Below are 21,286 nucleotides of genomic sequence, written 5' to 3'. Positions count from 1 at the left end.
ACTGGTCAATCATTGTCAATGCTAGTCATGTGATAGTCAAAGTAAAGTAGTTGTATATTTTTTTTTTTAACAGAAGGCTTTAGTCTTTAGCAGGAAGCAACATGTCATGTTTTCATGTAGTTTAAAATTTAATTTTTCTACGGAAACTGCTGACCGGAGAGGCGAGAGAAGTGACAACGTAAACCAATCCGAATTTCTCTCTATGAAGAAGAGCTACATCTGAAGCGCAGATGATGTGTTATTTGCTGCACACTAAATCACCCCATAGTCTTGTCCAATAGAGACTTAGTTAGTAACTTTTTGGGACTTTAATATAGTAAAGCTTTAGGTGATGTAAGTCAGTTCTCCGTTTTCTGAGCTTCTTTTAAGTTCTCTATTTTTAGGGATTATCTTCTTCTAACAGTTCAGTTACACTAGGCCCAGACTTTACTGAACTGTTTCCCCATTCATGTTTCTAATACTGATGCTGCCCAATGAAGCCAGATGCTCCACTGAGGAGGACATCGCTGCCTGCTGATCCATTTAAGAGAGGTATTACAAATGTGCATTTGTCGTTCTTGCAGGTTTTTCTGTTTTTCCCTTTAGAAATTCCAACCACATGTTTTTGGTTATCACCATGGTTACATGTTTTCCAATTAATTTTGGACTTATTTTTATTTTTAAATGAAGCCCACACATGCTTTCTAATTAGATTAATAATTAGGGATGCCTGACCCAAAATCTAAATTTGATTGTTTAGTTATTGATTGTGACTAATTGAACTGCACAAACTATATGAATGCTGTTTTTATTTTCCATTTGATTCTGTTATTATTCTGCATTGTTCTTTAGAGTGTCTGATGATAAATGTTTTGTCCAGACTGAGATTCTTTAGATGTTTTGGACAGCCTTTGATGTTTTTGTATTTCTATCATTTGGTTTTGCGTATGATCTACATGATTTTAGCATTGTTTATTTAAGGGCAATAAATGTTTAAACTTTACTAAACTGGTGTGGAGATTCATGGCCACACAGGTCATGGTGTGTGTATATATTACTGACTCTAAATTGAATATTTTGATTATTAGATGATATATTTGATGTTTGTTGGTTTGCAGTGTCTGACTGGATGTTCTATTATTCGTGTCTGAGTCGAAAGATTGGAGCCGACCTCCAAGGGTGGTAGACGTCACTGCCGTTTTAGGTGTCACCTTATCATAATAATATAAAATAATATAAAGTCTGACACGCCCACAAGGCCTAGCTAGCATTGTAGACAAGCAACTAATCCTAAATCTAATTAAACGATCAGACCATTTCACTAACTTGGTTGTGTGTTCTGAATAGTTTTCAACTTGGCCACGGTGTCCCTGAGAAGGCCATGAAGCCCTGTTAGTAGACACAAAAAGGCTAACCAGCTCGGCATGCACCGTTGGTAGAAAGTCTTACTTTAATGTGGTAAGGTGTGGCCTATTTGTGGGGCCTTATGTGGGAAGAGTTCTGCTGCATATGATAACTTTGGTAAAAAATGCAATAAGAACTCGAAAGAAAAGCAGTTTTTCCACAGCATAAATCAGAAGAAGGGCACATATTTTCGCTTTCAATTCTGCACTTACATTTGCAATTTTATTTAACATGACTGTGTCTTGTAAATTGATGAGACAAATGCTTCTGGCGTTTCTCAGGTTAAAAACTGAGGTTTTAAGAATAGATGGCTTGCTAAAGCTCACAGAACTCACCCCTCGCAGAGCCAGCCGTTTCACAGGCAGGCCTAGGGAAGAACCCTCCAAAACGTCAATTAGCTGCTTTGAAACATAAGGTTGGATTGGGAAATGGAAATGTTTGTTTACAAATGGCAGGTATTTCTCAACTTTCGGCTGACTTCCAAACTTGTGTGAGTTGGTACATGATAAATGTTGGGCTTTTCTCTGTAGCCTGCATTGCACTTGGATTGACAGTGTTTTTTCTGACCCTTCACCCAAGCCGATTCAGTTGTTTAAGTGCAGCCATCGCTTTTATTCTCAGCGGACACAAGACTGCACAGCCCATTGTCTTTACTATGTGCTGGTGGCTGGTCCTGTGAGTTACCGTAAGCCCATGTGTAGTTTCTCATCTTTAAGTATGGGATAACCTCTTTCTTCTAACTTCGTTAGGGTACTCAAATGCTTCCTGGGGTTGTGAGCAGTATCATAACAGGTACACCCCCCCTGCCGTCTGTTTCCTTGTGTAGTTCCCCTGTTTCTCTAATGCCTGGTTATCATTACCCCTTCTCTGCTGCACTGTTTGGCTTGATCTGCTTTATTTGTTTCAAAGTTCTCCCTTTGCATCATGTGACATTATACTTCTTGGCCTCCCCTTCCCAACTCCTTAGTCCTCTGTTATGGGCCCTTCAGCGAGCTCTTTATATAGTTCTAATACTGTCAGTATTATATCAGTAACTATAGTTTGAAGGTGTATGGTTCTGTAAATTAATATTCATATCACGAGGAGAACAAATATTCTGGCTGTTGGCTATAATCAACCCTTTATATTTTTGACTGCATTGAATAGCAGTGGCTCAGACAGCATACCCACAACATATTTAACACAATTTCCAGTAGCAATTTCGGGTTCTCAAATTGCCAGTGTTCTGTGCTTTTTATGCTCAATCTGACCTTAAAACATGTAAACAATGCACCTTCTATTCAACCATCTCAAAAAGTGCTTCCAGGTTATAGTTGTGTATTTCACTGATTTTTACCGAATTAGGGACGTTTCTTTTCCCTCTAGTGGCAAATGATGGTGCAGACTGGGCTTGTATAAATTAGGAATGTAGTCATTATAAGCTGTAAAAGGCGAAGATGTGCAGCTTTTTTCGTCTGGCCTAAAGACAGCTTTAGGTGTCTTGCCAGCTTCATGTTTTCCAAACAAATATCATAGATATAAAGGGGCTCCCAATCAACAGACCTTCATCAATGATCTGTTGATGTCACTTATATAATACTCCCTCCCATCCCAAACGAAGGCATAGATCAACTGACTACCCCACTCCAGACATTGGGTGCTTTCACTTTGACTGACTTCATTTTGGCTTGCATATGTGTACATACACTTAATACAATAGTTCCCCAGAAACAGAAATTGTTATGCCCAGTGACTCACAGTCCCTATGTATAGTAGGGTCACATCAAATATGTTCATAACTCTCAAGACATTTACAGTACATGTTTATTCCTCACTCCATACCAGCTTTGGTATACTTATTTATCATACTGAAAATGAGCACAACTTATTATATTAACTAGAGTGTACATGTAGAATTTGGGGTGAAACCTCCCCCCCCCACCCCCGGGTTTGTGATTGACATCTTAACCACTTAACCGAGCCCTATAGTAGCCACTAGTGGAACTACATCACCCCTACTGAAATGCTGCACTAGCACCATCAGTATGTAGAAAACACTCCTCTCAAACTCAAAGACAAAGCTCACTCCAACCCCGAACCATAAACAGCCAAAGTAAGCAATTTAAATGTGCTTGTACTCAACAGTGAATAAAAGTTCCTATAAATAGTAGAATGTGATCACTAACTTTTTTTTTAATAAATAAGAAATGTACTGAAATCTTTAGTTCTGGTTCGTTATTAAAAATAAGCTTTAGCAAATAAATAATCCTAAGGAAAACAAGCACAAATGATTAAAATAGCAAACATGTATGCACATTTCTCCACAAAAGCCACACCTCCGCAGCTTGATGCAGGCCAGTTGAAGCAGCTGCTTCTTACTTGATCTTGACCTCTTAACAACTAGTGGAACTGTTGCCACATGCAAGAATGTCAATGCTTTTGCCTTTGACTTGTGAGGGACGCCTAGTAACGATTTGTTGAACTGCACATTTTCAAAAATATTTAAATGCTTTTGGATGTGACTGAACAGGGCTTGAGGAACTGCATCTCGGGACAGAATTTTTGTAGATTTGGCATTTAACTTGAAAGGGTCCTCTAGTAACAACTTGAGTAACTGCAGGTTTGAATATATATTTATATATTGGTGATTATGTGGTGAATTGAATAAAACATTGAGAGAAGAACAGTATTGACATGTCTGCATCAATCCTTGTACAAGCGTGAGCAGTGGATTTGCGTTGTTGGATATATATATATATATATATATATACCCCCTTCACAAAATATCTATCTACTGGCTTGCATTTTGCTTGTTTCAGCCACAGCCCATAGAATAAGGCAGTTAGTATTTTACTAGTACATAAATATAGTGCCACTAAATAAAAAATAAAAAAATATATAATTTCCAAAAACATACAGTAGAAGGCACTCGACTTAACCAGTTATTGCTATATATACTAGGTTGTTATTACAAGTGATCCATAGTAATCAATACATTTATTGAAAGATGCAATATCGATTCGTCAGCAAATACTAGCCTTTCCATATTTACTTATCCTACTGAAATCAAGCACAATTTATTAAACTAGGAAAAGTGGAGGGGCACATTTGTATGTTGAAGCCACCCCCCCTCAATGTTGTCGAGGACAACTGAAGCAGTTGTATCATATAGAAAAGGGACATTTAGTAGCAACATGAGTTATTGCAGCTTTGTGACAGACTTGTTAAGCAGATGCTTCTGATTTGAGCTTGTAAAGTTTTCAAGGGCTGGCGTTTTGCTCAAGACTTCACAGTGTTTCTTCTGACTCAAAAAGGACATTTAATAATTACTTGAGTTACTGTAGCTACGTGAAAGGACCGACTCATTAGAGCACTTTACATGAGCACCAGATTACCTTACACAGGGTCAATTTATTTTTTTGGTTTTTGGTTCGGGGAGATTAAGTGATCTGACTCAAATCACTGGATTTGAGTCTTTGTCTGGACTCAAACCTAGTTCCCCAATTTCCAAAGTTAGCTTACTAAAACAGTTGCTAAATGTGCTGACCTGGTGACACCCTGTTTGAATTCCACCACTGATTGAAATGATTTATAGTCTACATACATCTAAAAATAAGTAAATAACTAAGAAGCAGACACTGTCAGCCTCCATACAGAAACTAGCAGTACACTTGCATATTTACAAGCATACACATGGTTTAGCTATGCTTCCTCTGTGGTTAATTTGTATTCTAGTTTCTCTTTATGCCAGAGTCAATGGTAATCGCTTCTTGTTTATTTTTATGTTGTTTGGTTGTTATATTGTTTTTATGTTTACATAATGATTTTCATAAGTTATCAATAGAGTATTAAAGAGACTAATGAGAATAATGAAATAATGCCTGGTAGTAGGGTTTTCAAAATGCCACCTCTGGCAAAAGCATCTGTTCTATCCTGAAATTAACCCTTGAATTCAGGAAGACCCATGTTTTATAAGTACCAACAAAGGAAAGAAACTCAACGCCCGGATGCATAAAAACCTTCTTTATAACATACTAATGCTCTATAGAGTCCTCTTCAATAGCAATAGAACAGATCTGCAAAACATAACACATTTTGAGAGGAATCATCTTTAAATCTCTAAAAAGTGCTGAATGTATAGGAATTCAAGTTTAACAGACATGTTCAACAAACAATCCCAACTGGAGCAATTCACAAGTATATCTTAAACAATCATTTCTAAATTTCAAACACAACTTATCTTGAACTTTTCTCAGTACTTGGGGGGCTGTGGCCGAGCCAGATGGCTGGGACAGGCAAGATGCTGGGACCCCTGCAGAGGGGCTGTCTGACGGGGACTGCCAGCACCCATTTTCATACAGCCCAGGCAGCTCTGTGAGTCAAGGCCCTGAACAGGGCACAGGGGCCTCAAGTGAATGTTGAGAGACTGTGGTGTGGAGTACCGACACAACAGGGGGCCCCCATGGCCTGGAGAGACCAACACACAGTGATGGCTAAATGAGAGAGGAGCAGAGGCTGGGGAGAGACGCCTGGCAGAGTAGACACAGTGCAGTAGGCGCTGCAGGCCAGCAAAGTACGCAGCAGACTGTGGGGACAGCCACAGGATAAAGAGCACATCCAAAGAACTGGGCGCTGCAAAGTCTACACAGCAGTGGAGAGCTTGGTGGGAATACCAGGTGGCCATTGCACCTAAAGCAATGGGCAAGGCCCTGGAGGATGGGCGAAACCCAAAGAGCTGGGGCATGTGGTGAAACCCCACAGCTGCAAAGGTATCCAGCAAGTTGACTGGCCCTGAATGAGGGCAGTATATACTGAGTACTGTACTGTGGTGGTCCCGGGTAGGACACCACTCCCGGAGGCCTCTTCCTGAGAACACTGTTGGTGTGGCAGCTAGCGGCACTTGCACAAGCTCCGAACACTATGCACTTTGATGTCTCTTAAAGGTACGGACTAATTTCTCTGCGGTGCCAGGCCTGGTGAAGGAAGAGCAACAGTTTTAGAGTGGTGAAAGAGAAGGCTCCCACAGGACCTCAGGGGAACACAAGACTGATAAAGTCACAGAAAACTCAAGTGGGAGATGCAGCAGGAGGAACCGTCGAGGACAGACTTCTCACTGGCCATCTAGGGCAGCGCTACAGCCTTGGACGGAAAAATTGAGACAGTTTCATGTTGACTTGCTGCGGGTGTACCTGCTGAAGGTGGCTCAGAGAGCGCAGACAGTGGAGAGCGCAGTGACAAAACTGCAGACTGAGGTAAAAACTTTGAAAGGGCAAGTGGCTCACATGATGACTGTCCTCGCCATCCTGGAGGACCGGGCTGAGGACTCTGAAAACCACTCATGGAGGAATAACCTCCACTTCCTTGGGTTTCTGGAACAGGCAGAGGGAGCCAATCGAGAAAGCTTCATTAAGAACTGAATTGCTGTAAGAGCTCAACCCTCTGGGAATGTCACTCCTATTCAGGTTACAGAGAGTACCATTGGGACACTGGTGTACAAGGTTCCCCCTGCCGCCCCAGAGTCCCGCAGAAAGCCCTGATTGCACGTATGTTGAGTTATAGAGACAGGGAATGCAACCTTAAAGCAGCTCGCTTGGCTACACAGTTAAGGTTTGAAAAACACACAATCATGGTGTAACCAGATTACAATTTAAATTTCTAAGCACAAAGGAAATCTTACATAGAGATCACGCAGCAATTCAGAGACATGGATTTGCAATACATGCTGATTTTTCCCACCCACTTGAAGGTTCTGGCAAAGGGCAAGATCCACTTCTTTGACAGCCGAGAAGTGTGGAGGTGGCTGGAGATGTGGGACAAAGCAGGGGCCTGCTCAGTGTGGGCATCTGGATTGTAAAACAATGATTCTTCCTGAAGCATGGTTCGAAAGCGGTGATTATGACCCGGAAGACACCACCAAAGCTGCTCCTGACAGACTGGTCAGACCACAACTTGAGAGGATGGTATGATAGTGAGGGCTGCTTCCTCCTCGGAAGGATCTGGGACCCTGATTGTTTGCCCAGCACCACCTCAGAGGAATGAAGAGGATTAGGCATGCATTAGAAATGCCCCTGAAACTCTCTATGGACTGGTTGGAAGGGGAGCTAGCTGAGATACCGGTTTGTTATCTATTTTTGTGTTATATTTCTGAACTGAAGTAGGGAGCATACTGTACTTTGTTGATGTTTGAGCTGAAAGTTGGGAAGGAGATTAGATAGTTTCCCTACACAGGAGCTAGTGATACACCTGGGTGAACCATTAGTTGGGAGAGGATGGGTTTGCCCGATGGGAGGGATGGGGTGGGGGAGTCTTTCTTACGTGTTGGGAGGAAGGATGGTATTGTTGAAGTGGCATGGTGATCTGCAGCCAGATGGGATGGGTTGGGATTTCTCAGGATGGCGGTATTGGGGGGTCCTGGTGGGGGAAGATCTATAACATGAACGACTAAGGTATGAAACAGGCACTAATGACCTGGAATGTTCGAGGGATGAATAAATGTCCTAAGTACTACAGAGTGGATGCCTACCTCAGGCCATAAAATGTACAGATTGCTATGCTGCAGAAACACACCTGCTGGGGCCTATGGTAGATAAGGTGCAGAAGAATTGAATGGGATCTGTGTGTGCCGCTACCTACTCTGACTACATTAGGGGAAAGTGGACATGGATTGCTGATGGAGTTCCCTTTATGGAAAGGTATGTGCAATTGAAAAAAAGAAATGAAGCATTTCCATTCTTATTCAAATGCTTTTTCAAAGTTCAACAAGATTATATCGATTGAAACATCAAATTTTTTGGTAATTCTTGTCAGGCTTATTAATAATAATAAGACAAACATTATAGCTACCATGCTCAAAAATTAATGGGGGTGATACCCGTTTCTTTTTTTTTTTTTTACAACAAACAGGCATTTTAGAAAATAGTTGTTGGTAGAATAGTTATTTGCAAATTCAATAATGGGATGGAACTATAGTTTTCACATTATGAGACACCCTTGCAAGGACTGGCATTCAATCTAACTGTTGGCTTCTTCGTAAATTCTGCAGCTTCCATACCACACAGCTGTTACATAGACCACAGAAAATCAGGGCAGAATCTTTTGTAACTGCTTTACAGAAGTCCACTCTAACCTTCAAGCACAGGTGCCTTTACCCCTGCATTTACTCTTTAACAAACATCACAATCACTCCTCAAATATCAACATCACAAAGACGACTTCATAACCAAAATGGGAAGCACAAATTTTCTACAATCAGTCATTATATACCAAGACATGGAAAAGTCACCCCTGCAAAGTACTTCCAAAACTAAATAAATCATCTCTTGTTAATGGCACTCTTAGTAGTAAGAGGTTTCATAAAGATAGTTAACTTGAACACTAAACATTTGGAGGGTCCATTAACTGGTTGTCAGGATTTTTGCAGAGTGCAAAGAAGGGTTTCCTACAACTCAACCTCCAAGAGGTTGTTTGTCCCCCTGGCATCCCTGCCATTGACTTCACAGCGAGTCAGTTCAGCACCACGGACAGCTAGAACCACTCTGCACCTGACTCCATGGGCCAGGTAAAACTACCCTGAATGTCATGATCTGGTCCCAGGGAGTGTACTAACTTTACCCATCCCCCAAGGGTTCCAAGCAGCTGGTTCTTTAACTGCATTTTTGCTACATATTACATTTTCCCATTGACTTCAATGCAACATGTAAATGCTATTTCTGCAGTGATTTTCTATTGCTTCTGAAATTGATGTATATGGTTCTCCCAAACCAATACTGTTCATTTTTGGTGTCTGAATTTATATAAACATAAGCTCTATTTTAATAAATTGGTGGCAGATTTTTTTTTTTGAGTCGTGTCAATTACTTATTGTCTGTTTCTGCTATGAAATGCTCCTCTAAGTACAGCCTGACTGCTCTTTGACACACTAGCAGGACTAAGCTAAGTATTTACTAGTGTGAATCCAAGGACCAGCTCTGAGGTATTATTACATGGTGAGGTCTAAACCAAACACCACATAATCCTCCACTTTACTACATAGTCCATCATATGTGGCAAAGTACTTACTGGCAATACTTGTCTTTATGGGCCCGAAACATGCTGATCTGCGCTAGGCAAGATATTTATTGTACACTTACAGGATAGATAATTTACTAGTCTTCAGTGTGAGGTGTACTTTCTGGTCTGCAGTGGCAAGGAGACATACTAGTCTGCACTAAGCAAGGAGCTTAATGGTCTGCACTAGACCAAGAATGCACTTCACCACATTGGATGGGTACTTAATGGTCTGCACTGAACTGGCTATTTGCTTGTCTGCACTAGGCAGTGCATTTACAAATCTACATTGGGTGAAATTTGTCATAGGAAGGGTTTATTACACAAAGGCACTCATTATATAGAGGAGGTAATGAAAGCCACCATAACTTTAGCTGCCATTGTAGTACGTACTGTCACTAGGAGAGCTAACCTAAAATACCTAGAATCAGATCATTGAAAGCCAGCAGGTAACGTTGTTCAGTGCTGATGGCATAATGTGCCCACAGGCGCCTTCAAGAATGATCAATACAAAGTCATTTAGCTTTCTACAAGGAACATCTAGTGAAATTATTATTTATTATTTCATGACTGCGCAACTGAATTGTTTCAGGCTAACTTTGCAATGAGTGGTTGTTGTGCACTTGCTTGCAATCATAGTGTTGCTGCGGCTATCAACTGTACTGGTATATTTACTCAGCAGCTGAAATCATGTGAGTAACAGAAAGATGCATTGCTTCACTAATGTGCATGTGGTCTAAGATTCTACTCGGCCAATTCCACTCTATAAACTCAAGTACCCAGAGTTAAGTTACCAGAACTTCATGTTGAGTAGCATCCAAGCCGGCATGATCACATACGTGAGTCACCAGAAAATAGTTATTTACTGGTAACAGTATATTTTTGAAAAATATAGTTGTTTTATATTGTTTGAATGTGAACACCCAAAAAAATTGTCCTTCTGTCAGAGCATGGAACAAACACTACAAAGCAGCATCTATTTATAAAACGTATCCTTTTTTTAGGGGGCTGGCCAGCCAACATGGACGACCAGTCGTGAAGCCCTAAGGCTCTGCAACCACACGCGCCTGCAGACCCCCTCTCTAGGTGTCTGGGGGAAGCCGTTAGTTGCTGTGGCTCCCCAGACGATGGTGTGAGTCTGGGGGAGACAGTGGAGCACACTGGAGCAGCTTGGAGGCGGCTGCCGCCCGCCATTTCACCGGGGCTGCTCGCGGGCAGAGGGCCCGGAAACCTTGCATCGGGGGAGCCCCTGAGTGAGGTAAGGGGGCCCCTCCCAGGATTGGGACTACGCAGGTGGCAGCGGCGACTCTGCAGAGGGGGCAGGAGGGCCCCCTTGCCATTTCCAGGCGGCCGAGCGTGTGCAGAGTCGCGGCCACATCTGTACTCTTGAGTGCTACGGGCAGCCCCGGCGAGGAATGTAGGCCAGGGACCATGGAGAAGGGCTTTTTGGCTTGCTGGGCAACTCCCCTCCCTCCCATATGGAGGCCCAGGGGGGAGCGGGTAGGCCCCAGAGGCCCATTCTTTTTCATTTTTGGGGCCTGCCTGACCTGCATGCCTAACCTTAAGATGGTGCCCGGTGCCAGCCCTCGTGCAACATTCCTGAAGCGCCTAAACAGAAAGCAATTGTAGGAGGATCACTTCTCCTGTCCCTACATAGGGATCTGGTTCCCTTTTTTTTGTGTGTCCACCAGCATTTTTATGGTGGGAGACATGTTCCAGTGAGCAGCAGTTGGGGGCTATCAGCAGGAGCAGCACTTATTGTGGGAAGGAGGAGCACCACAGCGAGTGAGATCTGAGGGGCGCTTATGCCTCGGAGGTAGCTACAATCTAATAAGGTCTCTGATTATTTTACGCCTGCCGGATCTGAGGTGCTTGAGACGCAGGGGACCGGCAACATAGCGCTCACCAAGAAAGATCTTTTGGCCTCCCTCCACACCTTTAAGACAGAGCTGCAAGAGGCACTCACGACGGATTTGAAGTTGGCGCTGGAGACACTTCAATCAGACATTAGACTTCTCTTCAAGCGGACGTGGATTCAGTGGGGACCTGCACGTTAGACCTTGTAATTCAGGTCCAAGAGATAAAACAAGTAAGTCCTTTGAAGAAGGAGGTCTAGCAGCTCAAATCGCAACTCCAACTATTGAGCCTTAAATGTGAGGACTTGGAAAATCATTCTCGAAGAGACAACATTAGAGCGAGGGGGCTGGAGGAGGGCAGTGAGGGTCCAGATTTGGCAGCATTTGTGGTGGGTCTCTTCTCGCATCTTTGGGTGATGCTCATCCAGAAGTACAGATTGAAAGGGTGTATAGGGTGGGGAGCCGTCCCACCACTGAGAATAAGAGACCCCGCAATATTTTGGTGAAATTGAGCTCATTCAAGGTTAAAGAGCGCATACTTCAGAAGGCGACAAGATGTGGTGTCTTTTCAACGTGCTCATTGTGCCTTGTTTCAGATTGACATTTCCATTTGGTATTGCTTTTGAACTTAATAATAAGCCGTATCAGTTTGTGGAGCGTGGAGAAGCAGCGGCTGCGCTGGGCCTCCAGGAGACAAGTGTGGACAATGGTCTTGCGAGAAAAGGGGAGTCGCGACGTGTCTCCCGGGTGGAGATTGTTGGAGATTGCAACAGAGGGGGAAGAAGACCCTCAAGGAGTAGTTTGTGAACTTATCAGCTGCCTGTTGGAGGAACTCTGGGGGGGCGGAGACGAAGGCTTTTTGAGAATGGCTATGCTGGGTTCCTCTTCCGGGGGAGAGTGTGGCGCCGCTGGCCGGACTGGCGAACTGCTGGGGGCCTGAACGTTTTTGAGACAGTTCTCTAATCATTCCTCCAAGGGCAATGAAGGAAGTCTTTGCACTAGACACTATGGTGGTCATTACGACCCTGGCGGTCTCTGGCGTCTGTACCGCCAACAGGCTGGCGGTACGGAGACCCATATTTTGGCTGCGGCGGTAGCGCCGCGGTCGCACCGCCGGGTCTGGCGGTTTCCCGACGTTTTAGCCCCGGCGGTGATAATCCGCCAGGGCAGCGCTGCAAGCAACGCTTCCCTGGGGATTATGACTTCCCTACCGCCAGCCTGTTTCTGGTGGTTTGCACTGCCAGGAAGAGGCTGGCGGTAAGGGGAGTCCTGGGGCCCCTGGGGGCCCCTGCACTGCCCATGCCACTGGCATGGGCAGTGCAGGGGCCCCCTAACAGGGCCCCGTGCAGCTTTTCACTGTCTGCATAGCAGACAGTAAAAAGCGCGACGGGTGCTACTGACCCCCCTCGCACGGCCGCAACACCGCCGGCTCCATTAGGAGCCGGCTCCTATGTTGCGGCCGCATCCCCGCCAGCCCAGCGGGGATGTTGTAATGGGGACCGCGGGAGTGCGGCCGCATTGGCGCCCGCACGGCACTCGCCAATGTTGCAATGACCCCCCATATGTGCTTCTGTCAGGGGTCTGTCAGGGGGGGGGGGGTGGAGACCGATGACTACCCCCTCCAGATCATGAAGTCTACACAGAGTTTTCTGTTTCAATGTCAGAGACTTATAGTCGTTATGATGTTAAGTTTTGTGTTATCAATCTTGTTGTTTGGTTATTGTTTTTTGTCCCTATTTCTTATGGAAGGACAGTTTGCGGACGGGGTGGCACGGGATGGAGCGGGGCACTTGGGGTTCAGGGCGACGCACTTGGTCAGAAGTAATCATGGGCGAACGCCTCCTAGCCACTTTGATCCGATGGTACACTTTTTAACATGGAATGTTAAGGGGTTGAATTTGCCTAAGTAGTCACAACTGCGGAAATTCTTTGATGATCACCAATACGATATAGGTGCACTGCAGGAACCACATCTCAAGAAAGGTGATGGCCATAGACTGCAGCACAAATAATACCCGCAGATCTATACTGCGTCTGTGACAACAAAGCACTACGGGTAGCCTTGCTGTTTCATAGATCCATGCACTTTCAGCTTTCAGGGTCACATCTAGATAAGGAGGGCAGATTTTTGTTGGTTAAGGGATCCCTGGGCGGACATGTTTGTACGATAGCCACACTCTATGCGCATAATAGTGGCCAAACACAGTTTCTCTTGCACTTTCTGGACGTGTTGGGCGGCTTTGCAGAGGGTAAGATAGTGCTCTTGGGAGATTTTAACCTGATTTGGGATACCGCTCAAGACACGACACACCCTCAGAGACCGCTTACTAGTGTCTTTGCCAAATCCGTTAAGATGGCGTGCGTTTCACCCCACGGTAAAAGACTATGCTTTTTTCTCCCATGCTCACAGGTCCTATTCTAGGATCGATTATATTTTCATAAGCAAGCCCCTTCGGCAGCTCCTCCGAACAGCCACTATACACCCGATAATCATCTCAGGTGAGTTTGGAGTGGACCCTCCCGAAATCCCAGAGGGGGAGGTGGTATTTTCCACACGTGCCAACTAGAGACCCAACGACTCGAGATGCGCTGAGGAGAGCTATCAGGGAGTTCTTTCAGAATAATCAACCTGGGGACACCCCTCTCACTACTGCTTGGGACACGTCCAAAGCTGTCATCCGGGGCACATTTATCTCTCTAGTGACCTCACTATATCGGTTAAAGGATGGAGCGGGACTAGGTTTGGAGAATGCATTGCAGGAGGCTGAACAGGTACACAAGCCCTCCCCTACTTGGCAGAATCAAAGGAGGGTAACCTCCATAAAGGGCAAACTGCAGTCTATCTACATGAATAGAGCAGAGGTCATATGATTACGACTCCAGAGGTCTCATTATGACGGGGGGAACAAAATTGGTTCTCTCTTGGCTAGGCAATTGTGGGTTAAGCAATCCAAGGGCTATATCGCACAAGTGCGGGATGAATCTGGGGAGCACCATTCGGAAGAGGAGAAAGCGCGTGCTTTCAGAAAGTTTTAAACTCGCTTATATACCTCAGATAACTCGAGTGCTACCGCACAGGAGAGCTATTTATGCCACATTTAGCTTCCGCAGATCTCCAGGTATACTAATGAGTTTTTAGAGGCCCCATTCAACTTAGACGAAGTACGGGAGGCCATCAACTCCCTTCCTCTGCACAAAGCCCCTGGTCCTGATGGTTTCACTGCGCATTTCTACAGGACTTTTGGGCCGAGCTGGTCCCCCACTTAGCTGTACTGTTCAATTTCATATGATCCAAGCACACACTCTCCCCTACTATGGGGGAAGCCCTGATCTCACTTATTCCAAAGGAGGGGAAGGATCCTCAGCTTTGTGCTACCTATCGGCCCATTGCCCTCCTCAATCTTAACTCAAAACTGTACACCAAAATACTGGCACGGAGACTTCAAAGGGTGTTGCTAGATTTGGTTAATCCGGGTCAATCTGTTTTTTTATAAAAGGTCGGCAAACCCATGATAATCTTAGTATGGTCATCCATCTGATGGAAAAGGTGGCGAAGAAGCAGGTCCCGACTATGCTGTTAGCACTGGATGCGGCGAAAGCTTTCGACCGGGTAGAATGGTCCTTTTTGGTGGCGACCCTCCGGCGCTTTGGGTTTGGGGAACAGTTCATAGCTATGGTGATGAGCAAATACTGGGGCCCCAGGTCACGGATATGTGTTAATGGGGCGATATCGATTTTTTTTTTTTACTTGTCCAGATGAACCAGGCACGGATGTCCTCTTTCCCCGCTGCTATTTGCACTAAGCATGGAGCCATTAGTGGCCCCGATGAGGGTAGATCTAAATTTTCAGGGCATTCAATTCGGCTCCGATCAGCATAGGATTTCATTGTTTGACAATGATATTCTGCTTTTTATCACTCATCCACGCAAAACCCTTTGGGCTGTTTTGGAGGAGTTGAATCTCTTTGAGCAGGTAGCAGGCTTCAAAGTGAATAAGGGGAAATCCTATATCCTCAATTTAACGGTCCCTTCTGCAGAAATGAGTGTGTTGGCCTCCACTTCTCCATTCGTCTTGACCAAAAAAGAAATTTTATACTTGGGATTTCGGCTCACCCCTATGGTGGCCGACCTATTTAAGGCAAATTTTCTGCCCCTCCTTAAGACATTGCAAACTGATTTTAAGAGATGGTCAATACTCTGGCACTCTTGGTTAGGCCGCATTAATACTATTAAGATGACGGTCCTCCTGCGGTTGTTATATTTGTTCCAAAGCCTGCCCATTGACATTCTTCCAGACTTTTTCACCGAGCTTCGTAGATTGTTTACTCAGTTTATTTGGCAGAACACAAGAGCCCGGTTCTCCAATAAATTGCTAACGAACCCCAGAGATAGGGGCGGGTTAGCTCTCCCGGACCTTCTTACATACTACAGAGCGACACAACTCTGGGTTATTGCGAAGTGGTCCCTTCGAGAATCAGATAAACTGTGGCTGCACATGGATAGGGCATGACGGGGCGGACTTTGTGGGATGTGCAGTGGAAACCTAGGGGTGACCGACCGAAAAACGCTTTCCTTAGTACTCCCACAGCTACTACTCTCAAGGTGTGTAACACGATGACAAGCACCCTCAGATTCACAACCTTCCCCTCACCACATACCCCAATTCATTATAACATGGCCTTTTCCCCCGGGAGCCACACCAGGACCTTTTGATAAGTGGAGAGAGGGGGGTTGTCAGACGATTGCTGATCTTTTTCATGGGGACCAGGTACTCACTTTTGAAAATTGTTGTGGAGATTTCCATCTACCCATCTCTGAGCGCTTTCATTATAATCAATTACTCCATTGGGCTACTCAACCTCATATGAGAGTGGTGGCCGTTAGGGAGCTTCTTCCTATTGAGAGATCTGTTCAGCAGGGGGGTTGGCTTGGGGCAGCATATCCACACTATACAGATTATTGCTATCAGCACAACATACTTATACTCCTTGCCAAGTGGCGTTTTGGGAGCGGACGTTGGACTCTCCGGTGGAGGAGGCACTCTGGTCCCGCCTGTTCCATGATATAGTCAAATACAACCACTCCATGGGCACTAGAGAAGCTCATTATAAACTTCTCTACAACTGGTATCTTTACCCGGATAAGCTTAACAAACTCTTTCCTCAGGTCTCTGATAGGTGCTGGTGGGGATGTGGGATGTTGGGAGGTTTTAGGCATATCTGGTGGGACTGTCCCGTTATTTGGCCATACTGGAATGAAATGTTGTCACATCTAAAAGAGGTTTTGGGCTATCCTATTCCGGCATCACCGGCACATGTTCTATTGGGTCTGCGCGCTCCCAAACTGCAACATCAGACACAGGGTGATCGATCTATCCTTTGGCTGCCATGGGGGGCAGCAAAGACGGTCCTACTGGAAGAAAAAAGATCCGCCCCCAATGGCGCTGTGGTACGCCAGACTCTGGCGCTGGCTTGCTATGGAGCGCTTAGCTGATAAACTGCATAATTCTAGAAGGAGCTTTGACTATATTTGGGACCTCCTAGTGAGGTTCCTTTCTAAGGGTATACCGCTTACTGCCTGTAGCCCGTGTCTTAGGGCTTTACACCTTTTTCATGTATAAGGCTTAGTCCAGGTGGGTGACATCGGGGAAGGAAAGGGGGGGGGGACGCATCCTGGGGGCAGCTGCGCCCCTTGTCTTCTCGAGCTCCAGACTCCGATTGTATAGAATACAGTGTAGGAAATTGGACATACAGTTTTGTTGTTAGTATTATGTTTTTCTGTTTCTTTTTCCTTTATCTATGGTTTAATTTACTTCTTGTTATCCTTTTTCTATGAAGTGCACTTTCAGAAGTTAGCGAGATGGTGTATACTCCGGGGGGGATTTGTGGAGCTTTGTTTGCTTGGTAACTTAGCTTCTCATGAATATGGATAGGCTTACCCTTCTAGCGAGGGGATGCTAACGCATTTGGCATCTTGTCGGAGTATTTATGTGGTCTGAATTGTCACTTTCATGGTTTCTTAAATGATAAATGTCAATAAAAACAGTTTCACCAAAACTTATCCTTTTAAAAAAAAAAGAAAAATAGCAGAGGATCTTGGTGGCCCACGAGAGTACCACATTAACTATGGCACTTTCGGATTGTATCTCTGCCAAAGGTCACACTGTCATCATATACCTGGCTTCTGGAAGGCTGGGGAAAGAGCTTCTGTCCACACCAAATAATCTTGATTCACTGTGCTGGAGAGGGAGTTGTGCACTTCAGTACCATACTGATCTCAAGCCACAAACACCAGAGCATGTTCAGCTGCAAGAATGTTGAATGAATTGGCTACAGCTAAAAAGAAGGCCCTGGCTTCAGGGAGAAACCAGGGTCTGCTAAATGTTGCTTAGAGTTGTGCTTGAACAGAGGAGTAGAACCAGATGCTTAAGTTGGAGAGGCCTCTAGAGTCAGGAGGTCTAGTGACACCATGGAAATCTTTCAGAACAGATGAGAATCACCACAGCCTGGATTCAGATGTTTTGCTGGATGAGAGAGCTGCTTTCTGTGTTGCTGAGACTTCCACTGGATTATAAACCCTTCCTTTCTCTTGCTGTTCCTGCTGAGAGTCCTCCCTAGGGAAAAGAGGAGGAGGCAGGGATGGCCATCCACCAATCTAACACTAGAATCTACTTAAAGATCTCCTCAATCCAGAAGGTTTTCACACTCAAAAATGCCTCTCAAGTCTACAAAACAGCATGAACTGAAATCTCCTTAAACGTAATCCACAGAAAACAGAATTCATCCTTTCACTGTGGACTCAAATATTGGCAAACAATGGCCTTACACAATGGCTGCACAGTAATGGCTTCACCACATTTCTGAACAACAGAGTCAAATCAATGGATATGTGGCTTGACTTTAATTTGACAACTGCAGCAATAATTTCACCTGGCACACATCTCCCAAGTCTAATGCAAAAGTAGAGCCCCAATCTAGCTCAAGATCAGCTGCTGTTCAACCCAATCGATCTGCAGATCAGGCCACAACCCTAGCTATGGTTCAGTCTGTCTTACTTATCTTCCACTAGTAGAAGCCATCAATTGGGCTTGGTCACGGTCACGGTGAAGATTCCCGGTGCCCAGACTTCCTGAGGAGGCATAACTTTGTGAAATCTATGGCACCTTCTTTTGAATTAGAAGTGAATCTACCCACCTCACAACCGCATTTGTGTGAAAAGGCTCCCTAGCACATCTCCCTCTTCCTTAACCTTGAAAACTACTCCCCAGAAAACATTTTATTTACCAAAGAAAAGCTGCTTGACTCACTCACAAACAGCATGTTGCCACATTCATTTTCCCACAGAGTTTAAAGAGGAGCAGAAGGAAATCAAACACTCTTCTCAAATGCATTTCTCTGTAAGGAAAACATCCACTCCACAGGACTGGTTAAGAGTTCAATGAGGCAAGGAGATGCTTCGTATGGAGTGTTTTTAGAGAGACGGCCCAATAGGGAAAGGCAGGGCAGTATAAAAGGAAGTCCATCCTCTACCTCGGGTCTGCTGGATTCCCTTTTCCTTTGAAGAACTAGGTAAGCAAGCAAAGAAGTCTCTTGCATAGCACAGAGAAAATTAGTAGAAAACAAGGTTAACTACTTGAATCTAAGAAGAATGTGTTACTGATACTGGCCTTTAGTGAGGTGAACTTTAGGCTAACCCAGGAACTTTGAAACAATCTTTGTTATTGCCAAGAGAATTACATTAAAGGAACTAGAAGAAACTGTATTTTCTAATATAGTTCCACACACATTGAAGTCTCGATCCTTCTTTCACTCTCCCCCACCCCGACGTAGTACTACAATCATGTTCAAGCAGCAAATAAAGCCATGCCCACACTTCACGCTATAAAGGAGCTCAACTTAAACCATTTCTTCAAACCAGTGACTTCTGCCTGTTTTATGGGAGTTTATGTTAGTCAGAGTAACTAAAAGAATGTCATCTTGGTGGACATTCTAATATTCCCTGTAACCTCAAGCAAAGCCATTCTCAACTCAGCAGTAAGACATATCTGGCATGAGAGAAATATGACCGTATTTCCCGTGTTGTACGGCATCGCCTTTGGCTGCCACTGGAAGATGTCAATTGTGGTTGCCAGAATCAATAGGGTGATACACCTATAGCAAACCAAGAATCTATGGTCCTCTCTTAAGTTATCAAGACATGGTTCTTAGTCATTCCAGGGTCTAGAAACGAAAACATTAAGAACTCAAAGCCTTGACTCAAACCCTCTCTAGTGTAGTACCTTTTCTTAGGAACTTCCCCACAACCCGCTTAAAGAACAGGGTACTTACCTTCAGTAATGCCTCGTCTGGTAGAGACTATTTCGGGCAGCAGATTCCTTATCTTTGAATTCTCCCAAGGTGTGAGACTGGATTTGGATGTTTTTTGAGAGAGCAGTACCCCTGCGCTGGTGGGTGGCATTGAGCGTCCCGAGCCCGTCGTCGCGCTGGAAGTGACATTGCAGTGCCAATTTAGGTGCCACCCAGGTGCAGAAGCGTCAGTTCCATTTCATGACTCTCCATACCGGAAGCGCAGAGCCATGAAGAACACTGACCACTGGTGTGTCAAAACTAGGTCCCTGAAAGGGTTAGCTCTGTCCATAGAAATCCAATCACAGATCGGGGAGGATGGGTGGGTCAGTAAGGAATCAGCATCAAGATAGAGGGCCCGATTATGACCTTGGCAGATGGGATACTCCGTTACAAATGTGACGAATATCCCGTCCCCCGTTTTACAAGTTCCACAGGATAGAATGGAACTTGTAATATGGCGTACGGAATATCCGTCACATTTATGACAGAGTATCTTATCCGCCCAGGTTGTAATCAGGCCCATAGTCTCTACCAGATAAGGCATAACCAAAGGTAAGTAACTTGTTCTTCTCATAGAGACTTCTAGCTGCAGTTACCTTATCTTAGAATAGATGCTTCCCCAGAGGTGGGCCTGTGAACCAATTTCAAATGAGGAAGCCCTGCAGGACTGTCTGGGCAGTAATGTTTAGTAAACGTGTGGAAAGAGGCCCACATTTCTGCCTGGCAGATGTCCAGGACTAGAACTCCGTGTGCTAACGCAGCGGTCACAGCGTTAGCTCTGGTGGAATAAGCCTGCAACCCATCAGGGAGAATAAGCCTGAACCTGCACTGTATCCAGAACAGTTAAGATGAAAGGGAGCACCTGAGAGAGAGTCAGGTGTGAATTTGGCATGTTTATAGTGAACCCCAGTGAATACAGGAGGTATGCTGTAGTCTGAAGGTGGGAGACAAAAGCCTGGGACTAGCCCACCCTTCAACAGCAGGTCGTCGAGATAGGAGAAGACTGGAATTCCTGATCGCCACAGATGAGCTACAACTACCAGCATCATCTTGATGAACATCTGAGGGCCGCTAGGGAGGCCAAAGGGAAGCACTGTGAACTGAAAGTGCTTGTGGCCTACCGTAAACAACAAGTAACGTCTGTGGGCAGGCAGGGAACTAAGAGTACGATACTCAACCAGTTTTCCCAATACCTACAAAAAAATGTAATAATAAAAAAAAAAAAATCTGAAAAAAACTGTAACTAAGAAGACAAAAATAGAAAGCGCAGTGGATCAAGTAGCATCTAAAATAAACTCCGCTAATTCTACATATTTCCCTATTCGTTGTCCAATTAGGTTTTCCTTGTCTTTGAGAGCCTGTTAAGTCTCTTCTCTCCAACAACTTAGCACAGCTCACAGAGACACAGGAATTGCTCCTGATTGATTCTTCAAATCTTTTAGAGAGGTCAAGTCCGCCCATGAAATTTGTAAATTCCCATGGGCAAAAATGAGAGACCTAACACATCCACAGATCAGAATAATAAACCAGTTTGGAGCCTGAAACTCTTCATACAAACGTGTTCCTATTAATCTGAAGCTCACCCTCACTCAACTAGTTTTTATACTGAACAGGGCCGGGCTGAGCTTTGGTTTCCATCACGCAACGCCCCTGTAGGCTGGAGGCCGGTTTTGA

The 21,286-nt window shown here is 44.7% G+C and overlaps 1 protein-coding gene across 3 annotated transcripts in view; it reads right to left on the bottom strand.

Annotated features, from left to right (window-relative positions):
• Window positions 1–21,286, bottom strand: part of CFAP61 (cilia and flagella associated protein 61) — a 1,725,308-nt gene that overhangs the window by 437,641 nt on the left and 1,266,381 nt on the right. The window lies entirely within an intron of this gene.

Source organism: Pleurodeles waltl, chromosome 5, assembly GCF_031143425.1.
Source record: "Pleurodeles waltl isolate 20211129_DDA chromosome 5, aPleWal1.hap1.20221129, whole genome shotgun sequence".
Lineage (NCBI taxonomy): Eukaryota > Metazoa > Chordata > Amphibia > Caudata > Salamandridae > Pleurodeles > Pleurodeles waltl.
This window is presented reverse-complemented; position numbering and strand designations above follow the sequence as displayed.